Raw genomic sequence first — 6000 nt, forward strand, 5'->3', positions numbered from 1 at the left:
GATCATATTTCATGAAATCATTGCTTTTTTTTAATTACCCCGTATATTAGAACCAGAAGGAAAAGTGAAAACGGAAAAAAAAAAAATTCATGGCACACTACTTAAAAGAAATCTTAAAGTGAAACTCCAAGGAATGTCAGAGCCAAAATATAAAGTTTCAAGGTCAAGGGAAAAAATACTGCAACCAGGCAAAAAGAAAGAATTCAATTGCCAAGGAGACACTGACAGATTCACATAAGACTTGGTAGTTGCCACTATAAAGGAGCAAGAGATGTTGCAGTACAGTATCCCAAAAGGCAAAAACTAAGTATAAAGGTACATAGGGGAATTGGGGGAGGGAGTAGGAATGAACTTTTCATAATTAAGTTGAAATATTGAAATGCAAATGCAGGAATCAAGGGAAACACAAAAAAGTAAATACACCTGATCAATTGGAAGGGACTATATGAGGATGAATTGTTTGTATAGACAAGTATCTTCTCAGAACCCTAATGTCTTCAAGTTTCATAGATGAAGTTAAATACCGCAGACAAAGAACTTACAGTTTAAGGAGAACAAAGAAATGGGAGGGAAAAGGGAATATCCTGATGAGGAAAAGAAGAATTGGAGAGAAGTTACTACTTCACAAAATAAAGTTTAATGAGATGAAGAGTACACCAACATGAAGGGAGAGGTGGGAGTAGCAGGCATCTCATGAACTTCGTTCACTTATATTTGAAACAAACAAAGAAATATTGAACACGTACAAGAAATGGGTGTTGAAATATATTAAGCATAACAGAGAAATGCGTGGAGATAAGGAGAGGGAAGAAGAGTTTAAGGAGGGCAAGTTTCTTGAGAGAGTTGTCTCAAGTAAAATAAATTCAAGTGTTACAGAGTGGAATATGAAGATAGGAATAAAAGTAAAACCAGTAATTGGGAAAGGGGAGGGGAAGAGAAGGAGAATGGAATAAAAACAGATCACTTCAATTGTGGACTGCTAATGTTAAGCACTCTTCTTTCACTAATTTCTTGTTCTATGTCTCTCCACCATGCCCTGTGCTTTCTCACCTGCAAACCTTTCCTCACACAAAAACATAAAACTAATCTTAAATATGAACTAGTCTAAACTCTATTGTAACAATAAGAAAACTAAGGCCAAGAAAGGCAAATGACTTACTTAAGGACATTTAGCTATTAAGTGGGCAGAGTTGGGGTATGAACCCTGGTTTCCTAATTTTAAACCCAACATTATTCCTACCAAAGTCATAACTAACAATTTCTGTTCTTGAGACATGTGGTAATGAGTTGGAATAATCTGAGACTCACTTGGGATGCAGTTACTATAAGGAGGAACCATGTTCTGGTACACTATAACGTTTCTAATCAGATAAAGATGGGAAAATGCTCCTGCTGTGGGTGTAGGGTGGATAGGATTATAAGACTCCATGAAGTAGCTACTGGCCACCAGAGGAGGAGGAAGGACAGTGAAATAAACACCCTCAAGACTTTACTTCTTTTATTCTCTAAAACCAATACCCTTGAGCAAGGCAAGTAGCCTTGTGTTAGTTAGAGCTCTGCCACTATGCCTTTCAATCCACTTACTTTAAAATATTCTTCCCATAAGAAATACAGGAAATGGGGTACAGAAGTCTGTCCTGCCCTACAGGAAAATAGAAGGGGAAGAGGATAAGAGAAGGGGGGAAGAGATAGAAGAGAGGACAAATTAAGGGAAGGGATATTCAGAATGCATGACAACTTGGGGTGGGGGAGGGGTGAGATGGGGTGAAATTTGGAATTCAAAATCTTGTGGAAGTGAATGTTGAAAACTGAAAGTAAATAAATTTATATATATATAAAATAAAATATTCTTCCCTACTTTTATCGTCTGTTGAATTTATATCCATCCCTTAAAGTATAATTTAAATATCATCTCATTTTTTTCTAATCCAATCTTTCACTAACTAATATTATTATACATTTCTCACTATGAAGTCAGAAGACATGAGTTTGAGTTCTGGCTCTACTTTTTACAACACCTATGTGACCTTTGACAAGACATTTTAGGATGATAGAATAACAGCAACATCGATTTAGGGCTAGAATGGATTTTAGAGGTCACCTAGTACAAGCTCCTCATCTTATAAGTGAGGAAACAGACTCAAGGTTGTCAAGTGACTTTCCCAGGATCATGCATAGAATAAATGACACAGCTGGAATTGAACCCAAGTCCTCTGATTTCAGAACAGGTGTTCTTTCTACCAGGCTATACCTCCTTCTAGAATTCAGTTCCATTATGTCAGGTACAGATCCTTTCAGCTCTAAATCCTATGATCATGAGGGATATGTAATATAATTATATGCATTTGTATCTAAGCCTGGACTATCAGCTCCACAAAAACAAGGACTACCTTATTAGAGATTTCTTTTTTTCCTTACAGTATCTAATATAGTTTTCTACACAGAATGGGCACTTGCTAAGTATTTATAGAATTTAACTGCATTTTACTTTGTGTTATAATACTCTATGCAGATCTTCCCCGAGGGACTGTTAAGTCCACAACAGCAAAAAACAGGGTCATCTTTATGCCTCTCTCAGTGCCATCCTAAAAACAGGCTTTCATAAGCATTTGCTAAACAAGACTGCCCTATATGTATATAAGATCAGAAAGGGTCCATAGGACAGATCATCCCTTTCTCTTACTTTGGAGAGATTATATTTTAATGTAAAATTTATCATTAACAATGTTAAATATTCCTTACAAATAGATTTCTTACTTATTTTTGACTATAAAAAAGAAAATCAGTTTTCCACCATTAATTCCTCTCTCTTCATAACTATTAAATGTGTTTTAGAAAAAGTGTGGTATCTTCCCCATATTTCCACTAGAGGAAACAATAATTCAGTTTTACCTGGATATCGAATAGTACTGAATTATTCAATAATAATTTAGAATTCAGATTACTGACTATAAAGTATTTCATTTCAATAAATGAAATATGTCATTGACCGTGATGTTTAGCTGTTCCCCCATTGATGGATATTCCCTCAATTTCCAATTCTTTGCCACCCACAAAAGAGCTGCTATAAAAATTTTTGTACTCATAGGTGCTTTTCCTTTTGTTTCATTTTGCTTTCTTTTGTTTTTTATCTCTTTGGGATACAGACCTAGTAGTGGTATTGCTTGGTCAAAGGGTATGCATGGTTTTATAGCCCTTTGGGCATAGTTCCAAATTGCTCTCCAGAATGGTTAAATCACCAGTAATATATTAGTGTTCTAATTTTCCTACATCCCCTCCAACATGTCATTTTTCATTTCTGTCACATTAGCCAATCTGGCAGGTGTGAGGTGGTAGCCCAGAGTTGTTTTTCTTCCATCAATACTGGTTTAGAGCATTTTTTCATGACTACACATAGCTTTGATTACTTTGTCTGAAAACTGCCTGTTCATATCCTTCAATCATTCAGCAATTGAAGAATGGTTCTTATTTCTATAAATTTGACTCCATTTTCTATATATTTGAGAAATGGAGTATTTATCAGAGAAATTCACTATAATTTTTTTTCATAGTAATCATCAGCTTACCAACCATGTAATTCCCTCCATCCTATTTCCCCTGTTTATGCTATTCTATCTCTCCTTTTACCCTGTCCATTCTCAAAAGTGTTTTACTTTTGACTTTTACCTCCCGCAAACTGCCCTCCCTTACGTCAGCTCCGCACTTATCCCCTTCCCTTCCTACTTTTCTGTACAGTAAGATGAATTTCTACAACTGAGTGTGTCTTTTATTTCCTGTTTGAGCCAATTCTGTTGAGAGTAAGGTTCATGTGCTCCCCTCTCTGTCACCTACACTGGACTATGTTCCTCTCTCACCCTGATACATTAGACCTTTTCTGCCAACCTTCTGAGTTGTCTTGGGCTGGAAAATTGTTTCACTCTGTCTTTTTGTGGGTTCTGTTGCTATAGAATTTGTTTAGTCATTTTTAAAAGGCATTTGAGGGAGTTTGGGGAAGAGCTCAGATAAGTTCCTACCTTTACTCCTCCATCTTTGCTTCAGGAATTAGACTTTTTGCTTAGCTCTGGAGGGTATAACTAACTATAATCATTAGAAGTTTCTGACAGGCAGGTTTAGAGTCCACATAAGGAAAATTTTCCCAGCAATTAGAGCTATCTCAAAGTAGAATGGACTACTTTGAAAAATGGTGGGTTCTCTCATACCCCATGTCTTCAAATGAAAACTAGATGACCACTTGGCAAAGTCATGAGAGGATTTTTATTTAGGTTCAGTTTGGGATAGACACTCCCAAAGTAATTTCCAGCCCTGAGATTATCTTTCTGTGATTGTGTGATACAAAAAGCTGTCGAAATAATCGTCCTATTGCACAAGTATGATAATTGCATTCCCCTGTCCAAGATCCTTTATTAGTTCCCTATTGTCAGATTCTTTATTTATGTTGGAATTTAGGGGTCTCCAAAATTTGACTTCAATTTTCTTTTCCAGATTTATTTTATTCTAATCCACTTAATGCACTCTATGTTTTAGATCAGAGGTGTCAGAATTCCAGGGAGAATCCAAGATGGCAAAATAAAGAAAGCACTCTCCCTCCAAACAACTTTAAAATATATCTCAAAATGAATTCTGGGGTGTCAGAGCCAACAAAAGGTCAAGGTGAGAGACTATTCTAGTCTAAAACAACTTAGGAGGTCAGAAAAAGAGGTCTATGACAATGGAGTGGAGGCTGGCCCAGAGCTCATGTGGTAGCAACAGCAGCTGTGGGCTTTGGACAACAGCAGCAGTAGTTTCAGTAATTCTTGCATCAGAGACAGTAAAGGGATAAGGTTACCTGGACAGAAAGATATTATAGCGGATCTTTGTGCTAGCACTAAGCACAGGACCTGGCATTGTTGGGCAACTCCATTGCCCATACCTACATCTGGATCCAAGTTTCAGGGTTGAGAGGAGTACTTTGAGTCACAAGAGATCAGGGCCCCCAGGAGCAGTAGCGTTTATGATCTCAAGGGATGAGGTACCCTTTCTGGGTAAGGACCAGAGTGCAGAGCAAGAGAGCAGTGACCACCTCTTTCCTCAGATCACACCATCTTGGAAGCACCAAAAGCTTCCAGACCCCCAAAACTAGCTTAGAAAATAACAGCAAAAAAAAAAAACCCTGAAGTTTGGGACAGCGCTCCCACCTACCCTCACCCTTGAACCAGGGAACAGAGTCCAAATTTAACATAAAGATCAAAGTCAAGAAATAGACTAGAAAATTGAACAAAAAAACCCCAACAATTAAAAAAAACTACCCTGAAGCAATCATTTCATAAAAACCGGGCATGAAAGGAGGAATTGATACAGAGGAAGCAAATGGGGTTGGAGGGCTAGTAATGTTGGAACCTTAATCTCATTGGATTTGGGTTAAAGACGGAACAACATATACATCTAAAAGTATAAAAAAGTTTTCTAAACCTATAAAGAAATAAGAGGACTAAAGATGAGTACATAGATTAATATTTAGGAAGGTAAGGGAGAGGATAAAGGAGGGACTCTTAGAGGATTAGATAGAGTAAGGAATAGGAGAGTAATGGGAGAGGATAAGGTAACAGGGATAGGGTAAAAACAGAGCCTGAGAATGATAATAGTGAGTAAAAATAATATGGAGGGAAATTCACAAATAGTAATTATAACTTTGAATGCAAATGGGATGAACTCATTCATAAAAGGAAATGGGTAGCAGAATGGATTAAAAATCAGAATCCAACAATATGTTGTTTACAAGAAACACCTTTAGGAATGAGAGAAACAGAGTTAAAATGGAGGCTTGGAGTTTTGACTGGTGCAAAAAGAAGCAGGGGTAGCAATCACAATCTCCAACAAAGTTAAAGCTAAAATGGATTTAATTAAAAGAGATAAACAAGGTAACTACATTTTGATAAAAGGTACCATTAGTACTGAACCTACATGCACCAAATATTATAGCATATAATTTTTTAAAAGAAAAGTTAAATGTATGGGTGAAGA

The sequence above is a fragment of the Phascolarctos cinereus genome, unplaced genomic scaffold (assembly GCF_003287225.1).
Source record: "Phascolarctos cinereus isolate Bilbo 61053 unplaced genomic scaffold, phaCin_HiC Scaffold_2;HRSCAF=192, whole genome shotgun sequence".
Classification (NCBI taxonomy): domain Eukaryota; kingdom Metazoa; phylum Chordata; class Mammalia; order Diprotodontia; family Phascolarctidae; genus Phascolarctos; species Phascolarctos cinereus.